Source organism: Pezoporus wallicus, unplaced genomic scaffold, assembly GCF_028554395.1.
Source record: "Pezoporus wallicus isolate ANWC-B61680 ecotype Strahan unplaced genomic scaffold, APGP_CSIRO_Pwel_v1 contig_4309, whole genome shotgun sequence".
Classification (NCBI taxonomy): domain Eukaryota; kingdom Metazoa; phylum Chordata; class Aves; order Psittaciformes; family Psittacidae; genus Pezoporus; species Pezoporus wallicus.
The window spans coordinates 1,435,291-1,458,517 of record NW_026638191.1 but is presented as its reverse complement, the minus strand read 5'-3'; the positions used below and the strand labels follow the sequence as shown (position 1 = coordinate 1,458,517).

The 23,227-nt window shown below is 39.0% G+C and overlaps 1 protein-coding gene across 8 annotated transcripts in view; it reads right to left on the bottom strand.

Annotated features, from left to right (window-relative positions):
- FABP6 (fatty acid binding protein 6) overlaps positions 1–23,227 on the bottom strand; it is a 55,670-nt gene that overhangs the window by 28,473 nt on the left and 3,970 nt on the right. The window contains exon 2 of one of the 8 annotated variants that reach the window (XR_008972231.1): positions 6,158–6,237. The exons of the other annotated variants lie outside the window; for them this stretch is intronic. The gene's annotated coding sequence lies outside the window, so the exon portion shown is untranslated. The remainder of the gene's footprint in view (positions 1–6,157; positions 6,238–23,227) is intronic. 8 annotated transcript variants of the gene reach the window in all.

The window sequence follows — 23,227 nt, the reverse complement described above, 5'->3', positions numbered from 1 at the left end:
ACCAGCATCCATCCAAACAATAAAGGTAAGGCTACACAGTGTTAATAAATGCACTTGCTCTGCCTGGCTGCTCAGGATCAGAATCAGCACAGAATAAGTTCTGAGCGAACATGCAGTCATCTCTACCTGTTTGTGCAGAGAAGTCTTTGATGTGCATTGTGAATTTGCACCTGTGTTTCTGCTCACTTATTCCAAAACAAATCCTTATTTTCATTCCTGCCTTGTTATAAAAATGTAGCAAAATTCAATAATGTATTGGAGAATGAAGAATTTCACTAAGTGGCCTTCCAAACACTGAGTCAGAACAATGTTTATTCCAAGAATAAAGGAAAAAGAGGCCCTCTGAATTTACTGCAGTTACAGTCACTTGTACAATTGTGTTAGTTTTCAAGGTCTCTATCTCTTAAGTTTCAGCTAAAACCAGTATTCATTTAATGACCTTACACTTTGCATTTACAGTATTATTTTCCTGCCTCTTGGGAGCTGTCAGCATGTGATGTTGCTTTTGCATACCCCTACAGCAGTGCTTCATCCTTGGTGTGCTGATCACTGAAATAAAGGATGCAGAGAACTCCAGAGTTATCCAGTAAAAATAAAATAAAATAAAAATCCATGTCTATGTATACATGTATTTTAAATACAAGTATTTAATCCATTTTAACTGCTACAATGTAGTTGAATGGATTAAATTTCTCCTCTCTTATAAGGAAAGATTGTGGGAGCTGGACCTATTTAGTCTAGAGAAGACTGAGAGGGAATCTCCTTAATGTATATCAATATCTCAAAGGTGGATGCCAGAAGGATGGTGCCAACTCTTTTCAGTGGTGCACAGTGAGAGAATGAGGAGCAATGGCCATAAACTAACACACAGTAAGTTTCACCTCAACATAAGGAATAACTTCTTTATGTTGAGGGTGGCAGAGCACTGGAACAGGCTGCCCAGGAAGGTTGTAGTCTCCCTCTGCAGAGACATTCAAAACACACCTGGACACATTCCCACGCAACCAGTTCTTTGTGGCCTTGCCTTGGCAGTGGGTTGGACCAGATGATGTCCAGAGGTCCCTTCCAGCCATAGCAATTCTGCGAGTCGGTGAATGTAGAGTCTGCACTCTCCTGCAGACAACCTTGGCTATATAATTTTTGTGCTTAACAGAACTCAGTTCAAATCCAATTGAATTAACAGCTATAACTGAGACTAGTGATAAAAATAAAAGATACTTCCCTGGCACAAGGTGAGAATCATAACAGAGAAAGGCAAAAGAATAAAAAGCTTCAGGTGCAAAAGCTGACAACAGGTTTCAGAAAGTGCCATTATCGTCAGCGTACTTGGCACTGTCATTTTCAATGGAGAAATATGCAGCTGTTCTTTATGTAGGTCACATCAACTACCGTTGTTCCATAGGAGACTGTCTGCCATCTGGTGGCCTACGCTCAGGGCCCGGATGGCAGGGAGTGGGTCCTGCTCAGCCCACTCCTCACCCATGTAAACCCCTGACTTCAGTTAGAACATACCAAGATCTGCAGTAGCCCCGTGCCACAGCTGAATCTCAAAGAGGGATTGCTTATCTCATTCTGGTTATAATCAGCTCAGTAAGAATCATGTTAAATATATTATTTATACTGGTATATATAAAAATATATCAGTTATTTATATAAGCAATTACCTTCATATATTTCATCTTGGGATATAGCTCTAAATGAAGATGATTTCTTAAGCATTGCTTTATGGCAGCACTGACATATCATATAGCATTAGCCTTTGCTTAAACACAAATCGATTTGTATTGCCATCTTGCCAATCAACAAGACACAGGACTGTGCTTCACACAGGTTTAATGCAACATTTTAGGTCAGGGGCCCAACACTGGCTTCCCTGGATTCAGGAGGAATCATCTGCAGTTGAACCAAAACTTCAATGTAATTAAGTGACTTTACGTGCAAATGCTGTTTGCAGCCCGCTGGCATTTGTAAAACCCACTGAGTGGGTTCAGGTGACAAACAAACACAAATAAGAGTGTGCATGTTTAGAGGAACAGTGCTGCTTGCAGACAGAATGGAAGGGTTACAACCTTACTCTGTGAGGTCTGAGATGCACAGACACCTTAGACCTCTGATTTTGTCTCACCAAGCAGGACCCACCCCCCCCCAAACAACTGAAACCCATGCATTCATAGTTGTGCTTACCTAACTTTGTAACCTGAGTCACTCTCCCAACATCAACATAATAAATCTCATCTTTGAATGTATGTTGTCAGGACTATGGTTACGATGAGAAGTTATGCAGAAAAGCTCAACACTGAATTTATCAGGATGATGTGAGTTACAACTGTGTGGCTATTGTTGACAGCATAAATGAGCTGTCAAAGACTTAGAACTCTTGTGGAAGCTTATACCCAAAGGAAAAGTTCATCAAAAGTGAGCAGTTAATCCCTTCTGTCTCCCAAGCCAGCTACCTCTGATATGCAAAACAGCTGAGTCTTCAAATGCTGGTCGGAACAGAGAGAACTTTCAAGAACCAAATCAAAGGCCTTGGACACCATTACTTTCAGAATTTACTTGCTGCAAAGTCATAAATACAACACTTTTGCATTCCTTTTGTCATGTCAGAGTCACCCTGCCCTTGAATGTCTTCCAACATGCTTTAAAGTTTATTAACCTTTCAGATGTGTTGTATAAAGCCAGCTGAGATGCACTCAAAGACAAAATGGAGATAAGGAAAGTAATTCCATTACTGAATGAACTAGGCTGAGTAACTATCTTTGAAGTGCTTTTAGAAGTGGAATGCAATTGAACAAGGAGTACAGATTCAAAATAAAAGTAGGAACTCTCCAGTGAAAAGAAAGTTGCACTTAATGATTCTTTCAGAATGAAACCTGATCAGGAAAGCTTGTAAATTCTTAAAACAGCTGTATCTGGCAATTATTCAGCAATCCTCCACACTAAATGGCTAATGATTATTAATTCCTTTGGTATTTCGAGTAATCATTCATAATGAATTTAGAATGAACTCATTTGGCGTTAATGTAATATGTAATTCCATGGGAGCCCTATTACAATGTTGCCTTATAAAGTATCCATTTAGTACAGGACTAGGTGTTACTATTCTAAACCCGTAAGCAGTAGAAAAGTACCTACAAGCAAGACGTGGCTGAAGTTTCAAAAAGCTATTGCTTGCGTACCAGAGATGCTCCAGCCAGCTCTACAGGACTCCTACAGGTGACACAGTACTGACACTGTCTTTGACCCAGAGGTGGCATTCTGATGGGTAGGATCTGCCTAACAAAGAGAGGAAAGAAAGGATCCTAGCAGCAGCTGAGAGAACCATCTGTGAAGGACAAAGGCACAGATCTTCCCAGAATCCAGTATTTTGGGGATTCCATAAAAGGAAATTCAACTATTTTCTGCCAACACATTCTTATCAGGAAAACCTTTAGTTTGGATCTCCACAAAAGTAGTTTCCAGAAAGCAAGGAAACCAAGTGATTCATTCAAGCGGTACAAGCTGGTACAGCTTCTGTAAGAAGTGTTTGGCTTTGCTGCCCCTGACTGGTGTTCCTGATCTCCAAATGCTACCTCAACTGGACTGCTGAGGTCTGGTTTGGGCAACTGAAAAGACAGAAAACTAAACCTAAAGAAAAAAATAAGTAAAAATAAGTGCTTGATTTTCAGATAGTTTCATCAGTTTCCAGCTGACTTGGTTCCCTGAACTGTCTCAGTTGCATGGTCAGGCCCTGCCAGTACGACAGGAGCTATAAGAGAGAGATGGGAAAGATGAATGGCACCATCATCATCAACATGTAGATCTTTCATTGGCCTAGAGGGGTTGCAAACCACAGACTGAGAGCAGCCTGAGGATGACAGTGCTGTTTAAATTGCTGAAGTGACTCCTATCTGTCCTTTAGTCACCTCCTACTTTGTGCTGGCACAACCCTTTATGCAGTAGGGTAGCAACCAGAGTGAGGGTGTGATTTGAATTAGAAATAGCAAAGATAAAATACAAAGGTATTTTTCAGCTGGATCAGTTCTTTGCATGATCACATAAAGAGCTGTACTGGCATAGCACTAGTACTGGAATGGAGAAAGGAACAAGCAGCTAGAATATCTGCACAAGGTGGCTATGCCACACTGAAGAATGCTCACTGTAATCACAGTCTGAGTTATACATTATGATCTATATGAACAGAATGAAGAAGTCCAAACCAATAATTGTAAACAAGGCTCTGGAGAAGAAAAGCAGAAATATGCTCATGCTGATCTGGTGATGTGTGCTTAGTTCAGGGTCACTGAACAAATTTTCTGCAAGCTGAAGGCTCTACAAATTTTCTGAATTCATTATTTCCTGTTGTCTCTTCAGAGTCCAACACCCAAGTAAATCAAAACAGCACTCCTGGACTTGGAGGCACCAAAACAAAGAACCGGGAAGGACATCTCTGTCTCTTCTGTCTCTTCAGTCTCTTCTGGAATTGATAGCATTCTATGCAGCTTCTTGTCTTTGTTACCATAATGGGCAGTTTATTCCCTGGTATGTAAAAATCCTCTTCCAATTCCTAGTTTAAATCGATGCATGGTTATTCTAGGTCTGTTTGTGCTTGTGCCAGCATTGCCCCTCCTCTTAAGTAGAGCTTCTTTCTCTGAGTTTACCCCAAAATCCATAAGACAGCAGTTATGTTCTCTCTTTTGCTGGGGTAAATAAATTGGGCTAAGCCATGACAAACTGTTAGACAATTCTGAAATGACAGACTTTTTTTACTTCTTCTTATCATCCAACTATTCCTGTTCACTTCCTCCAATTTCATATAACCTTTTTGGAACAGAGGTGACTGGGACCTATAACATTTTCCAGCTCAACAACAGGTTTCATTGGTACACTCCCCACCTTTTAAATTAAGATTATGTTACAGACATCCTAAAATCTTTTGGTTTTACAGTAAGATTGATACCAGCAACTTCTTGTGAATCTAATTGATCCTTTTTATTCAGGATTCTTCTCTTTAATTAATAATATTAAATGTTAACAACTGCATCCAATTCAATGGAGACTGACAGCAGAAATAGGAAGCTCTCTCAATTTTTAAGTTCTAGTAACCACTACAACAGAAGACATGAAGATTTTTGTTATGCCAGTTTTCACTTGTGTAATCTGAAAACACAAAGTAAAAATAATTTTGGCTACTAGCAGTTTGGCTGACACAAAATTGGTAAGATTTCTTTGAAATATCATATTTGGATTAAGAGTCACTATGGAACATTTTGAACCTCAATGGTTTTAGTCTAATACAGTTGCTAAAATGAGATATAATTCAACCTTATCTGCAGTATTCTGCACACTGAGTTAAAGACGCTACCTCTACATATTTCTTTGTTCCATATATTTCTACCAGAAGTGCCTAAAAGAAAGTAACTCTAGTTCTAATAAAGTTAGTAACTGACAACCCTAAAGATAGGGATCATTACAACTACTCTTTCAGACTTTTCTGACCAAAATGCAATAGTCATCTCCCCTTTACCTACACAGTTCACGTGATGTGCTGTAAAGATTTTATTACTTGATAGTATCAATACAATTGTACTTGCTGACACATCAGGACAACATGGCTCCATATGGGAGTTTATCTTCAAGGTAATCTAGTCTAATCTGAAGACTTCTGTCACATGGCTGTGGTTTTCTGTGCAATCCTCAGCCATCACCAAAAGTGGGGAAGAAAGCTACGTACTAATGTAAAATGAATGTACACTGTATTAGCATTTAAAATTTATGGGAGCTGATAGCAGGGAGGGTAACTGAATGGGATAGGCTGTTACCACCAAATACCATCACCACCACCAAGAAAAAAATAATCAAATTCTTTCTTAGCCACAATCCACAAGGTACTTGGAAGGTACTGTGCTCTGGAAGCCTCCTCTCTAAAGCTACCCACTAAATTTGTATGATAATTTATTCAAATTAGGCTTAAAAGGCAGCAGGATGAACATGGGCTGAAGCCAGGTCTCAGTGTTTCAGAAACTTACCCTGCTTCTGCAGCACAAACTGGAGCTCTGCATGGGCTCTGGTGGCAGGCCTCTTACCATAGCTGGGCAGTTTGCAGCCCTAGAGCTTGTGTTTTCCCATGCACTGAACAGACTTGCATATCTTACAGTTATTCCTACTTCTCAAATACCTCTTCTGCAGCACCCTGTGGTTGCATTCTAGTAGGCAGCATTCACTCCACTGCAATCATCATAGAATGCTTTGCTCCACCTAAGAAACCAAGGAATTGATGGTTTAGCACACATGACGTTGATTTAGGCTTTCTTGGAGAAATGCTGCACAGAGCTTGCCTTTAACTGCGTCTACTGAAGTCAATAAAGAGCAATATATAACACCATGCTTAACTTGTTTTTCTGTAGGAATTCTGTCAAAAGCTGCTCTGTTCAAAAATCTACAGAAGTAATATAAGGAACAGTGAAAAAAGGAGATTATAAACAAATTATTTGCCTTTCTCAATTTTACTCACATTATTTGCTGTTAAGCATCGGCTACTGCTGTTTAGCCTTTGGATAGAAAGGAAGGAAATTATGGACTTTTAACAACAAACATCTAACGAATAAAAGACTACTATTTAGGCTTGCAAGACAATGTATTTTGTTGTATTAATTGAGAATCTAACAGAAATTGAAGGTGTTGGTAAGGAGTAGTTGAAAAAAATGAGCATGTTTTGAAGCATAGGGACATAGATTAAAAAAGTGGTGCTTTTTAAGACTACAGTTTCACAACTTCCTTATTTTCATGCATCTTCTGTAATCTCAACATCTGTGTATCTGGATCATCAACGGTTACTGAGGCAAATGCATAAAGATGCAGAACTAAAGGAAGGCCAAATTCCCCACTTGGCCTGCCAAGGGAACTCCTTCTACTACAAGGGTTACTCAGAGTTCAGTATGCATGGAATAAACACAGCACACTTTATTATGCATCCTGCTTTCCAGACTGCTGCTCCCCAGCCCTCTATCATTAAAGTAATAGTACTGTATTTTAAATACAGATTATGTAGTTTGCCCTAGGTCATATAAAATCAGATTAATAGCCAGAAAACCTGATTCATTGCTGTCTGCTAAAACAATAGACACCCCTCCACCTCCAGCACATTGCCCTATATCTCCACCAATTTTCCCAAAGTGTTTAACCTCCAGCTATTGCACTTATAAAACCTGCTGCTGTATTTGTGGACATAAACCCCATGCACAGTTGAATTCTGCTATTCCAAAGGATTCTTTCAGCTGCAGTTCCCGAGTCTCTTTTTTTTTTTTTTGAAGGCAGTTGACTTTTTCTTATATTTTAAAATCATGTTTACTAGTTCCCTCCCATCTCTTTCACTCTTTCAAGCTTTTCCTCTATTCTTTTCTCCCGCAGGCCACTTGAAGAGTTAGATGGACCAGACAGCTATCTGATGATAAGCTATTTACTACTCCAGTAAGCCAAGCAAGCAAGGATTTTGTCTTAAAAGATCTCAAAGGCAGACATGAGAAACCAGTGTTGGAGTGAATTTTTCTTATGCTGCTGCTGCCTTTATAAAGTGCCATACTGAAAATACTGATGCAGGTTATTTCTGCAGGAACAGAAATAGTCTGAAAATTGCAAAGCACATCTTGAAATACAAGTAAAGCCAGTTTTCTTTGCATGCAAGTACTTTACTGGGGCTTCAGCTAAGCTTTGATGTGTATGATTCACAATTTATTTCCTTAGATACATTTAACAGGGGAAATATGCTTTTGTAGCAGAAAAAATACATCTCACATACTATTTCTTCACTATCTCCAAAACAAGCAGATCTTTGCATTGGCTTGTTCCATTAACTGTATCTAGCCTCTAGTGTCTCTCTTCAATGGTTTTATTTCTTCTTGAGTTGGTCAGCAATAAATATGCTGTTATTAATCAAGCAACACTGATGGAAAGCTGGGAAAATGAGACTATGTTATTAAGGGGTGTGATTTTATCTTAAACCCTGGAATAAACCAGATTACTCTTCAAGCTTCCTTCCGGAATCAGAAGGAAAATCTGGAAAACACTTTAAAATTTGACCTTCCACTTGGACAATTTTTTACTTCCTAGCACCAAACAACAGCTGTTTCCCTCCCAAATGATGGGAGAGCAGAGCCAACAATAACAAAAATTAACAGTGACAATAGTTTATTTTTTTAAACTTCATTTTTAACATAAATGTGCACATTTGAATGCCTCGGTTTGGTAACATCTACACATCACTCATCATTCTCAGGATGCTTAAAAATTTGGATGTTGAGCTCAGTAACTGGGTAAGGTGCCAACCTCCCAGTGCTGTGGTTCATCTGACACAAAAACGCTTTGACAGAATTTGCACGTAACTTAAAACCCAATTGCATCCACCATTAACACAAGGTTCTAGTGCCCAGGATTATCCTTGTGCCTCCCCTGGTGAGCAGCCTGAGGTGGTTATAAAACCAGCGTGAATTCCTCTGAATGTTTCTCCAGAGCAAGCATGGTCTTTCAGAGGAGGCCCTGAAAATCAGGGAGACATCTGTGTCATGAGCCACAGTGCCATCTAGTGATAATGCTCTAATTCGGCTTCTAAGCTGAATGAACGCTCAAGTATGTCACAGATAGACTTCTGCCCCAAAATCTGTGCAGCTTGTGCCCTAAATGGCAGGAGATTTAAAGAAACCAAAATACCCCTGCATGATACTGAAAATTTTTGTACGCATAAAATCCAAGATATAGGCAGATTATTAAAGGTCTTGATTGAAAATGCTACTTGGTGCTTGTTTAACAGCAAGTCTTCCACCCACCTTCAAAGCTCTTTTGCTGGAAGCATCTGACAGGTTCTGTAAACACGCCACTATCATCTTCGCTTGAATTTACTCTCTGTTCACACAAAGTGGTTGTTTGGCTCAGGTTGACAAGGGCTGCTTTGCAACAGAACATTACTGCAGTTCAAGGTGGGCTGCCTTTGGCTTTCATTGTGCTTGCTTTTTTCCGTTTTGCTTCTTGGCAGAATACAGAATTCTCCACACAGAATAAGCCATGATAATGATTCCTGCATGCAAAGCCAGGATGACAGCAAGGTCAGCCTTTATCATAAAAATCCCTCTCAACTTGCTAATGCAGAGGTGTGATGAGGACATTCTGATATTGATTTGAATTGTCTCTGAGGACTGAAATAGAAATTTCTTCAGCCCTCTGTGATTATTAATTACCAATTCTTTACAGTTCCAGTACACTTTACTCTTGAAACTGTCAATATCCTTTATAAATATGTTGCAAAGGCCACAGGAATTGTGCTAGTACTTTTCCCAAGGTCAGAATGATGGTGAGTCCACCACTGCTTAACACATCTGAAAATTAGTTCTCCCTTTCTGATTGTTGAGCTTCTGTTGCGATTATGGGATAGTTTTCAACATATCCTGGGTATAATCCACTACCCTGCTGTATTCTGGAGCCCGTAAACGAAGCAGGCTGAGATAACTGAAAAGAAATAATCATTTATCCTTCTCTATTCATCTCCTTTGAATGTTAGGCTCACACTTTACATACAGATATCAACTATTTCATGACCTTCACTTTGGCAGATGGGATAGGGGACACAAAATGCTGAAAGAGGGAAAATCAGATGGGAAAGAAGGCTAACATATGGAAAAAACAGAGCTAATACAAAATGGGAGCAGGTCTCCCACTGAGCAATACTGGAATCTGCAATAAAACACTTCATAATTAACAGCAACTAAAGCTATACTTAGAGGATTAAATCTCTGGGTAGCCTGCATTTTTATGCCTAGCTTTCCTCTTGCCACCTGTGGAAATGCTAACACTGAAGGGTATGATGTATGAGGGAAGGCTGAAAGAACAGTGTCTCTTCAGTTTGGAGAAGTGAGGACACGAGGGAGACCATACTGCTTTCTACAGCTACCTTACTGGTGGAAAGAGAGAAGATGGAGTTAGACATTTCAGAGGCATGGTGACAAGAGAACAGACACCACTGGGAATATGGGAAATTCTATTAGCTGTTATGGGGTTTTTTTGGTTGTTGTTTTTTTTTTTTAACCATGAGGCTGGTAAAAAACTGGTCCAGGTAACCCAGCCAGATTGTGGAATCTCCATCCTTGGCACTGCTCAAGATAGAGACGGCCCTGATCATCTAAACTTTGAGGCATCATGCCTTTAACTAGACAACTTTTGAGTGGGGGTCAGACTAGATCACCTCTGGAGGTCCCTTCCAACATAAATCGTGAGCCTATGACAATACAAGCAACCATTTCTACCTTGGGAAGTGAGCCAAATGAAAAATGCCATAGAGTGTTAGAATCATAGAATTGTTTAGATTGGAAAAGACCTTTAAGACCATGGAGTCCAACTGCTAACCCAGCAGTACCAAGCCCACCCCTAAACCATGTACTTCCAAGGGATGGTGACTCCACCACTTCCCTGGGCAGCCTGCTCCAGTGCTTGACAACCCTCTTGGTGAAGAAATATTTCCTAATATCCAATCTAAACCTCCCCTAGTGCAACTTGAGGCCATTTTCTCTTGTCCTATTGCTTGTTACTTGGGAGAAGGCACTGACCCCTACCTCGCTACAACTTCCCTTCAGGTAGTTGTAGAAAGTGACAGATCATCCCTGAGCCTCCTTTTCTCCGGGCTAAGTTCTCTCAGCTGCTCCTCATCACACTTGTGCTCCAGACTCTTCACCATTGCTTTTCTCTGGACACGCTCCAGCAAGGTCTGTGTTGCAGTGAAAGGCCCAGAACTGAACACAGGATTTGACATGCAGCCTCACCCGTGCCAAGTATAGGGGGATGATCACTTCACTGGCCCTGCTGGCCACACTATGTGTGATACAAGCCAGGATGCTGTTGGCCTTGGCCACCTGGGCACACCCTGGCTCACATTCACCTGGCTGTCCTTTGCCCAAAAATGAAACTCACAACATAGTAGGAAAGTACAAGCATGAAACAGATTCCATTTCTTTCTACAACTCTCACAAGTTCTACTTGGTACAAACTTGGAAAATAATTTTCAAATGTTTTAAACCACTTATAAAGTTAATTCCTTTACCAAGGACCCAAAATAGTGCCAAGCACCTGTTTCTTTTTTCTTTTGTTGATTACTATGCAAATAAACTTTGACACAGTTAGTTCACCAAACCTCCTCATTTACTAGAAACCGTAGTGATTAGCATCAAGAAGGCCACTCTTTCAAAACTATGGTTTTCTGCAGAGGAACATCATCCTTCGAGAGCACAGTTGTCTCAAAAGTCCTAATTTTTGTGAAAAGATGATTCACTATAAAAATACACCTCCACTGCTGCACAATGCATTAAAGTTATAAAGTTATTGCTATCTCCAGGGACTGGCACATAGAATAGAACAAAAAATAAAGTTTAATTTTGCTAATCACACATGATGGACTGTAAGACAAAATCCGGGTCTATAACATGGATTTTAAAGCCAAAGGGAATCTATTGGTTTCCACTGCTGATTCTAAAACCATCAATCTGCATTTCTAGTCAGCTTTTCTACAGGTGATTTGTACTCTTAGGTCTAGTTTATACTTTGGTTTTGGGGGGCTTTTTATCCGTATTCTTGCCACGAAGCATTACTATTTGCAAACCAAGTGTCACTAAGTGCTCTTTGGCCAGAGGCATTAAGACCTTCTGTGCCTTAAGTTCACAACTGCATCACTGCCTCCAGCTTCCTCTCCAAGAAGAAACACTTATTAGATTATGGTCACATGCTGCTACTCTTGTGCTTGCACTGAGGCTGACCAGAAGACTAGAGAGAAGATCTGCTTTCCCCCGACTCTTCAGGCTCCTCAAAGCTGAAATGTAGTTTTCTCAGAAAAGATGTATGCACTATGTAGGTCCCTGCATTAAGGAATAATTCTTACAGAAGCACACAATCAGAGGGTGGCTATTGGCCTTTGAGTGATGTTCACAAGCATGGAAGCAGCTGGAGAGGGTTTTGTCCATACCCTATAATTAGGGACTGAAGGAATACAGAAATGTAGCCTGGTACGGAGAGCTGCAGCAAGAGGTTTCACATCTCTTCTCTATTCCTGAGGAAGAATGACCAAGCTAGACCTGATTTATATGGGGTCATCACAGCACAAAAAGCCAGGAAGAGAAATGGCTTGAATCAGCTTCATAGCATCTTGCTGCTGTGCACTGGATAAGCTTACAAACAGGAGACAGGCAAGCTGAGAACACAACCGCTGCAGGTCCCCTTTGCTCAGTCACCAGTAACTGGAATCAAAACTAACCAAGATAGCAGTGAACAGGGAAATTCTTTCTGTATTAATTTTTAGTCTTCTGTTTGTTGTTTCCTACAACAATAGTGGGGGTTTCCTGAAAGGTTTTTTTTTGTTTGGTCAGTACTTTCTCTTTAAAGTCATTGTGACCTACATACAGACATGAACCAAATAAAAAATTAACGAGAAAGAGAGCTTTATGTGACATGCCTGGCTGAGGCAGCTCTGGAGTTGCTGTAGCCTCTCTATTATTTTTTCACACAGGGTATGAGTTTATATAATTTGTTTATTTTCTTCACTATCATAATGAATGATCAAATACCTCTCTCTCAAAATAATAAAATTGAGTTTACCCACTGAAGGTGGCACTGATGGACACACTTTTGCCAGTGTTGTTATCCTGATATTAAAAGAAATCCCAAACCTTAGAGTTATTCCTCTGTCTGAAATAAAACACAGGACTGAGGCACATAAGGAAGTTACTGTAAGTTAACATGTTATCACTGAGCCACGTACTATACGCCACAGATGTACTGATACACGGATTCCCTTAGCTGCTTGCCAACAAGCAGCACGTTAGCTTAAATCATTTTCACCAAGACACTTTGATGAGGTTTGGATGGTGCAAGAAATTACTCTAGGGATATGGAATCCAGCCCCTGCCATAACTTACATTTAAATCAAGATGGGTAGGATCATTACCACCTGATGACTGCTCATTAAGTCTGGCTGAGATAAATTTGGTAGTCAGTTCAACTCCCAGCGGCTGGAGAGCTGCTGCAAACTGATTTCATAGCACAAAGGTCTATTCCATTTGGAATAACTCAAGCTATGAACTGATCTCTGGATCACTGGCTGGAAGCAGAGTTGTCCTGCAGTCCCACAATAGGCAATTCACTACCACAGCTGGCACCATTTTGACAAACTAAAAAATAACCAAGACCTGAACTGCCCTGAATCTGCTGCACGATTTCTCCCTGCAGGTCAGGGCTGGATCTCCCCAGTAGAGCAAGGAGCCTGTTAGGGCTTGAGATATACCTGCACACCGGGTATAAACAAAGATGTGCAGATCCCACTGCTGTCTGTCTGGCACCTTTCACCACCCCTACATTGTTCAGCAGTTAGAGAAACAACAGGTATTTCAGCATTGTGAGAGAGAAGCAGCTGGCTGGGGATGAAGGAATAGAAAGAAGCAATTATACTATTATGGCTATCAAACAAGCCCACATCACTCTTACTTGTGCTTGGGGGTGCAAGGCCAGCTCATATCCACCTTTGCTGCTGATTGTTTTCTTGACAGAAATTGCTCCCTAAACAGTCATGTTCAGTGATTATTTGTCTCCTTCCTTCTTCCTCTGATTACAGCCAGACTGGGATATCCCTGATCCGCATAGAAATGAATATTTTAAAAGTCAATGCTGTCCTCAAAGGGGCTTGTGCACCATTAGGTCTCCAGATTTACTGCACTAGCAAAGAACAGTGGAGTAATGAGGTAGCAGCAATAGGCTACAAATGAGGAAAAAAGAACTGAAAGATTTTTGTCTCAGTACATACCTAACTGTAAATTTAAATTATCATTGAGGTCCTGCCTTTAGATAAGGAATTTTCAGCAAATTTTGTATCACATTCTGTATTACAGTAGCTTTTCTTGATTCTTGACTCAGGGCATGCACTGTATATTGCCTATGATCAGTCAGGAAGCACTACTATCAAAACATAAAGCATATTTAAACATAACTTTTGATGTATTATTGGTGTGCATCAGGTTCTCCTGTTTTCTAGATCTCTGCATGAGAAGTTTTCCCACAGCTAACAGCAAAATAATAACTACTCCCTGTGGTCTATGACAGCAGCACAGATTTTTCCCAGAACTCTTGAGAAAGCACAGTTATTAATTGCAGTCTGTGTACCCAGGCTGATACAGTTGGCAACACAAATGCTAACGAATGCAAGGAATTGTACCACTGCCTCAGAGTTTTAAGCCCACTGCCTATTTACATGCTGTTAATTACCCCAGTCTCCCCTCAGAGCAATGTTCAAGTCCAAGCCACAGCTCAAACATGTTCCCTTCTGGATGTATTGCTTTACATTAATCCAAACCCAATCCCGTAACTTAAGTATTGGTCCATTTTTCCTACCCATTCATAGGCTCTCAAACCTCTCTTCTGGTCATTCACCAGCTCTAATAAGAGTCCTGAAATCAGTTATATTCAACCTTGACTCACTGGGTGGACCTTCTCTCCCACTGAACCATCTAAAGCTTTGTGGTTGCTTTATGCCTATAATGGCTGTCTTTACTTTCTTAGCTCTCTGAATTGACTCATTTTTTCCATCATTTGGGAATGATTCAAGAGCTTATTCTGGCTTGACCAGGTCTGACTCACCATGGGTGACTTCAGAAATTAGGATAAAATCGATACTGTTGTAGAAAAAGCAAATCTACAGTCAAATTGTAACTACAATCTCTCTGCTGATGCAACAAAGAATTCCTGGCTTCCAATCTGAATGCAGAAGCCATATTTGCCTGGTCTATCATGGGTCCAAGTTTTTATCAATCAGCCAATTTGATTGTATTCTGAAGGAAAAAATACAGGGAGTATCATGAATTCCTTTTACACAAAATTTATGCCGTAGAGGACAAAAAAAACCACTTGCAATTCTAAAAATTTCACTGTACCACAGTAAGAAGCCCATTCATACATATATATATGAACCCATGATGAAAAAACCAGAGAAATAGTGTCAAATTTCCCCCATTACAATATATTAAAGTAGACATCAGTGCTTTGAATTATAAAATACTTTGTATTTTTATAAAATACAGTGGCTTAAACAAGCATTTAAACCTTTCATATTTCATACATGAGACAGTAGCAAAGTCTGTTCCATGCCTGCAAGCACAGCATAGGTCATGTTAGGAAATATGCATAAAAGGACACTGCCAGGTGAAAAACATCGGGTAAAATTCCATGGGCTTTACAGGTTGCATCATGAAATTCAAGGTGCATATCAGGACACTTTTGTCACTCAAATGGATGCCAAAGCAAAACAAACTGACCACCCTCATCCATACACTAGCTTGAAGTAGAGGAACTGGTGATGGAACATTCAGTAAATGTAACATCTAACTGACACAGTAATCAATGACATGGGGGTGAAAGTAACACAAAATCTCCAGCATTAATTATCTAGACTGCAGACCTCAAAACCACAAAGAATGAACCTTGTATGAAGGGCAGCTTGCTTGGAAGCAGTGTTGCAGTTTTACATCATTCTCAATCTTTCCCCCACAACAAACAGAATGACAAGGTACAGTTAATTTGGTTTTTTTTAACAATTTTCCCTCTCTTTTTATTCCATTACTTAGGTTGAGCCTAACTAGAGGAATCCTATAATCTTGCAAAAAAAGCAGTCATTAATGTGTCTTCCCTTTTCAGAATGAAGTATCCATATTGCAGTTTAATTTCTGTATTTTCAAACTAATATAAACTATGCTGGCAAAAACACATTTTAAAATCAGTTCTCAATGTTTTTGCATCCTCATTATGCCTACTAGAAGCTTGAAGTAAAGCCACCACACTTCTACCCAACCATTCCAGTGAACGGAAATAAATTTAGGCTGGCAAAGGTATCTTTTCCAAGTGGAGTACATACTATTCAGCATGATGGTTTTAGCTGTAGTGGGGAAGGAACTCCATCTGTTAAAAACAACTGTTCTACAGCTACATCAGCATATCTGTGGTACTGCACACTTGGCCCTTATTCTGTGATTAACTCCACATGGGGAATTTGATTAGTAGAACTATAGAGAAGCGCAGCATAGTTACACCAACATATTTCCACACAAGAATAGTGAAACGATTGCTGAAGACTTGCATTATTCTTTTCATTATTTGTTGGGGGGTTAGAGGGAGAGTTTCTGTTGAACAACTCTAGAAATAAGAAAACTGGGTTTATAAAAGGTACTAATACTGAATCATCCTTCATATGTAATTCAAAATCAGGTAGTACTGCTATCATCCCAGTGAAATAGCATGTGTTTAAACATTCTGCACTACTTTTATGCATTTTACTACAGTTTAAGAATCTGCAGTACCTACAATTCAAGTTTCCTTCCCTAAGGCAGGCACATTACTTTACTCCACTACCTATTCTCTCATATTTAAATTAGTCAGTAACAAAGCAAAGAAGTGTGGTGACATTGAGCAACTGTGTAGAAAATACAGAGTTATATTCTTTAATTACAGCACTGAAACTCCTAGCCTACAGATACCACAAGATACTTGGTAGAAAATACTATACAGCCTCAGCAGATTCCACACTGAAGAGCTGACATTAACCAGGCAGAAAAAAAACAGAAAAGCCAGGACTCTGGTACATGACAAAACCACAAGCATTCCTGATAACCTCAACAATACAAAAACTGGGCTTTTGCAGCTTTAGAAAGTCACTTGACCAATGGAAGAATCGCAAAAATCTGGAGAACCACATTCCAGCTTTATGACAGAGGCACATTCACAACATCCTGAATTCAGCCTGGCTGCACACAGCTCTGGAGAACTGCGTCATGTGGGTAAAAACATTCTGTGAGACACCACCATTTCCTGCTTAGGTCCTTGTACTGCCTTTAATGCAACAGTTCAGATTTCATTGAAATGCTCTGAAACGATGCTCAATGTCCCAAAATCGCCTGTCAGAATGTCACGGATTCCTGCTAACAAAACAAGCTTCTCTGATATAAACAAGAATCCAGTTCTGCATATTGTGCTTTGGCAAAACTTCCATCAACTTCAACTGTCAAGTAGAATACAGACAATCACGACAAACAACAAACGTAGGAGCTCAACCTCAAGATCCAGCCACTCTTATCTTAGGGAATGCAGTTAAAAGGAACAAACAATGTTTTGCAAGTTATCAAGATCAGTTCTAATGACATACATCATCTGCCTTTAGAGTTGCCAACAGATAGATATGCAGAAGTCATGGCTAAACACAGGTTGGATGACACAGTAACACAGATGTTATTCTACTTTGGCATTTGTAATTTTATGGACTTGCCTGTGACAGGACCAAGGAAAAGGATTTCTTAGCATTTCGTTCTGAGGGAGTCACTCCAACTTTAGATTCCCCAAACTTTTGGACAAGCAATATCTACTATCTTGCAATTTTTTTCACTGACAGCCATGTGTCCTTATCATTGACAGGATAATCAAGTCTCTTAAGTTAATCATCTCTGACATGGGCTTGTGGACCTGCTGATGGACACAAACAACAGTGGTTTATTGATCACAGTATCAGAACTACTGCCTGTTTTGTTTTGGAGATGATGTAATATTTTTTCTATGGCTATAAGGCTTGAGTTAAAGGGAGTCTCTTTAACACAACACAATTTCCCAAACATTGATAACCAAGCACACCCTTGAAAGATAACAAAGCAAGCTCTTAGCTTGAAGGATTCTTCCTCTTGACATGCAAACCAATTGCAAATACCGTTTTCTCAGGGTTAGAAGTTACAAGATAACCTCGGAAAAGCAATTAAGAAGTGAGCTGACTTTATCAAAGGAAGTGAACTGCCAAGGACCATGCTGGGTAGTGCTGATGAGCTCTGACATAACAATAGGCTGAGCCTGAACAGTCCATAAATTGATCCTACCTGGAATTAGATTAGGTAATGGTAAGAAAACAAGAGTATCAGATATGCATAAAATACAGGTGATACAATTTGTTTTGAAATACATTTAGCACAACAGGTTCTACAAGTCCACAAGAAAATAGCATGAGACACCTATGAGAATAAAGATCTGTAAGAGAACACAATGTGATGTATTGAAAAGAGCAAAATGGTTTAAGATCGAGAAAGAACTAGACCTAACATTCACATTGTCATTTCACCGTGTTAATGACTGACCTCTGCAGTCTTGTGGCCAGACTGTCTTTCAAGTGTTCTTATTTCAGGGAGCACTAATGTCACTGCATGCCGAGCATATTTTGCTGTCAGTGTGCAGGAGAATGTTTGTGTCTTGAAAACAGTACAGCATTTTCCCTGTTGCATACTTAATGCTTATGGGGGTTCAGCAAAGAAAGGTCTCTACAACTTTAGGCTAACCAAATCTGGTTAGACAGTGGTACAAATACAAAATTGCTGATGGAATTAAGGCATGTGACAACACAATGTTATAGCATAGCTACCCTTTATTAGGTGAAGGAAGGTATTTCCCACCTGAAACTTCAAGTACCACACATTTCTTGATCCAAATGAAGAGCTGTTAAGTAAGCAGCAGAGAAATTACAAGATTTTGCAAGATTAACTTCCCTGTTAAAGATGAGATGGGATGACAGCACTCTGCTCCAGCTGCTCAATTCCATATGCATGCCCTTAGACTACTGAAAAGATGGCAGCACTGTCCTCAGCTAGTTCTCATTTTAGGGGAGGAGGTGAAGGGTGAGAAGGACCTTAATTTCAATACCTAAAAATCTGTACTGCCTTCCAAAGAAAGTAGGGACACAAGGACACAACAACTCTCCTCTTCCACCCTCCTCCCCAAAAGGTTACTGAGAGCAATCTCTCTAGTTTATTTCCCTATATATTCCTCCTCAATACCTGTGATATTTTAAAATTAATCATAAACTTGTCATCATTATTATTAAACACTTGTGACCATTCATTATTTTTATCAAGAATGCAGAAATACAAAGAGGAGACATTTTCAAGATCGGAAGAGTTGAAAATGCTTGTCTGTGATGATAGAATTTCTTGACTTGGTAAACTGTGCACATCAGATGGGGCCTGAGGAAGTAAGAGGGTGGATAAAAGGGAACTCTGTGGAAAGACTGAAAGAGAAAAGAAACAGATAGACAAAGTAGGAATAAGAACCAATCCTCTGGCAAAATGATACCAAAAAAAACCAAAACCCAACCAATACCCACCAGAAAAAAAAACACAAACCAAAACCAGATTGGCATTAAAAATTGCTAACTGTAAGTTTTCATTCTAATTTTAGTCAGAGAGCAGCGCATCTGATAAAGAGATGAAATGTACACATAAGGCACAGAGACATTAGCATACACAAAAGGGCCTTAACCTCTCCAACTGTTGTTAGTGCTTTTGTGTGTTTGTATTTGCAGATACCATAAGAGACAAATTCAGCGTCAGTGTAATTGGATTAAAAAGTCAGTGGAATTAGAAATTAATGTTACCCTGAATATCTTTATATTGATGTGATTCACCAGCCTTCACCAGCCATTTTACTGAAATACATTCAATTGGTATGTAAACCAATTAGTAAGAAAGCTGAATGTGGTAATAACTCTTAATTTAAGGAGAGAAATTAATCTTTAATGTATGGAATAACTAGATGCATATGAAAGACTAATTACCTTGTTATTGTGCCTTTGTCAAGGATAACATTTAGCATTTACACATCACTTTTCATCCTCAAGTTGTTTTTAAACATTCATTATTACTAAACCACATTACACTTTGGTGAATGAAAAGTTATTGTCCATATTTCACAGCCAGCAAAGCAAAGCTGAGGCTACAAATAAGTGACAGAGAAGGACACAGTGTAAGAGATGTGTTGGCAACTGCTTGCTTCAGCTCGGGAGGTACAATGGCTCCAAATGATTACTAGCCGATTCTATTTCCTCTATTGTCCTATCCTCTTAAGCTCTGTCAGCATAAAAACCTAAATGAGAATAGACTACATAGGACTGCCACTTCCTTAAGTAATTATTGTCAGTATTTTACCATTCTTGTTATTTCTATTTGACATGAGATTTATCCCCAGAGACCACAGGTAGGGAGAAGCCACACTGCAACAGTTCTAATTTCTGTTGATCTTGGGGTCAACAGAGTTTGTCTACAGATGCAGAAAGAATGACCTCAGAAAAACTACTGTGTTTCCACAACCAAGGAACAAAAGAGTTGCTTTGACAAACTGTTTAAGACTAAAGAGACATGTAATTTGCTCAGAACACTTCTATGAGAAATACTAAATTAATTACCATGCAAAATTACCTATACTTGCTTTCAGACCTTCAACTTTATCCTAGCTCCAGTGATAATGTGGCCAAATAGTGACAAGTGAGATAAATTGCATATCCCATGTCACCAATGCATTAGAGGCATGTCAGTAGCATATGAGTTTCAACCCATAGCCTACACCAAGCCAGCTTGAACATTATAGTAATTAATTTGAGGTGGGTATTTTTGCTTGGGAAGCAGGCAGGGATCAGAATAAGAACAACACTGCAGTTAAAGTATGGGCTGGAGAATAAAATCCTGCTACTGCCTGCTTGAGTTGTGCACTTCCATGGTAAACAAAAGCTAATAAAGTTCATGTCATTCATACACAAACACATCACAGGATTACATTTAACTGCCAGAAACAAACTAGGTCTTTGATGCTCAGCAGACACAAACCGAAGTCATGGATTTAAGAGAGGTGTTCTTGCCTCCAGCAGCTACATGAACACGGTGGTTTTTACACCTCTGTCAAGGATTTGCCAGATGACTATGGAGAAAAAACAATTACAAATTTTCAAAATTAGCATCTGCTTTGGACATTGAGGATTTTTATCAACTGATTTAAAGTCTGTTTTCAAAGGCCCTAAATGCCTTTGAAATATGTATAAAGACATTCTAGCAAATGGGTTTAATCCCTACCCTGAAGGAAGGATGTGTTCATCCATCACACATTAGAATATATTTTGTATTTTCATGACAGTGCTTCAACAGAGGGACATAAAATGTTTCTTATCTGCTGCTTACCCAATGCAGTAACATTTATGAAGAGGAAATAATTAGAGGAACTATTCTTGTGCTTTTTCACACACGAAAACCCCTCAACACTCATCTTTAAAGGAAGGTGTATCCCATTTCACTCAGCAAACAAGTACACTGTATATAATTTAAAGGTAAATGTTCATATATTTTACTCTAACTCCATATTACTGTACATAGCAATGCATGTGTTCAACACCAAAAATTATTTTGGGGAAAGGTTTCGGAATGGCAGGGAAAATCCTGAGAAACTTTTCAACTGTACTTTCACTTTCTGCAATTTGGTCCCTTCCAAACAAAACCACTTTAGAACAGTTATGATCAAACACAAACAACTTCCAGCAGCTTAAGAGATTGAAAGCAGTCAGCTGAGCCACTGCATGAGACATTGGATCTTAGTCCTTCTGTGCCACAAAATGAATAATAGCTTACACAGCAGTAAAATACACCCCCTTGTGAGGACTTCTTCTAGAAGGACTCTTTCTTGTAGAAGAGAAACAGTGTTTAAACTAAGTGTTCTATCTCTCCCTTGGAGTGGATTCATAGCAGCTGCTACAGTTTTTTGAGTCACACACTGGGCAATGTGTTAAAGCACTGTTACTTAATCATATGCTCATACAATTTGCAAATAAAGTTTACAAGTCCCAGATGAATTAGGTAGTATATGGGCTTAGTAAAAAAAAAAAAAAAAAAAAATAGAAAGAAATGGAAATCAAAAGGGGCAAGTAAAACTCTGAATCTTCTTTCCAACTTGCTTATCAGAGTGCATTTTTCCCCCACCTCAGTTCAGTCATAAGACAAAAGAAAACTTCAATATTCAGTGTTAGATTACCTAAGAAAGAACAACAGAGTGACAGTTATGTCCTACTGAAAACATTTTCTGTTCACTACAACTCTTACACAGGAAGAAAAAAAATAAAATGTGAAGGAAACTAATTTTCAGTTTCCTTAGATCTTAAATTCAGTAACACAGTGCCCAGGTGTGCTGATCTGGCACTAAGGGCCACCCAAAACAATACATTAGCTAAAATTTTGCTTTTTGCAAAGCACAGAAAATGCAGTACACATTATTTTAGAACTGGAAAATTAAACTTTCCTAAAACCATAAAGGAAAATTAACAAAAAATCATATAAAACCATTACTTATAGAACACTTCTATAAGTAATACTCATCTGCGTAAAATAATGTAAGCAATTTGATTCCTGAATAGTCAGAAATTGCATTATGTTTCATATAAGCCCTGAAAACATAAATATTTTTTTAGTTATGAAGTTATTCAGAGCCCAAGGCCTTTATGTTTTTGAAATATGCTTAACCTTAGCATCAAAATCAAGGCAAAATGAAACTGGATCCCTGAATAGAATGGTCACTCACTGCCCAAAGAGACACTTGTTAACATATGTAGAACTGTTCTTACATCTTGAGAATACGGCAGTACAGGTGATAATCACAATTTAAATGTGTAAACTGTGAAATTTAAGTTCCTGAATAGTCAAAAGGACAGATCACTTCAGAGCTACCTTAGCATCCCTTTCTGAACCACTGTCCTGACAGCAATCCTGAACTGTCCATTTAATCTAGGCACTGAAATTAGGCCATGTTAATATCTTCCTCTATACCTAAACCACTACTGAAAATGAACCTTAGTAATTTAAGCCCATGTTAACCACCTGGTCTGCCACAACAGAGGGACAGACTACTTGAACGGCATGCCATGCTTGATGAAGAGGTGGTTCAGCCAGCCAGGTTTGCAGTTCCAATAAGAAGGTCACATTTTAGCTTAATTTTTACTTACTGAGTCTCCAAGACTCAATAAAATTGATTGTTCTAGATGGGTACTACAAAATGTATCATACAAATGAACAAATTCATTCCACCCCCCTAACATTTAGTACTGAAAATAAGTAATTGCAAAGAGAACTAGCATATACATGTGAGAAAAGGACTGGCACTTTATCTACAAAGAAGCAGCTATAATCAATAAGTTCATCATTTAGTAACAATGATTACTGTATAAGAGACACTATAAACCTAGGTTTCAGCACATGATGACTTTACTTTTTAAAATTTATACTAAACTATTGAAAGATCTTTCAATAAAGACAGTTATAACGTATGCATGCAAAACTAGAGATAAGTTTTTAAATGCTAAAACATGAAACAATAATAATATTAGTAATTTTGCATCTTC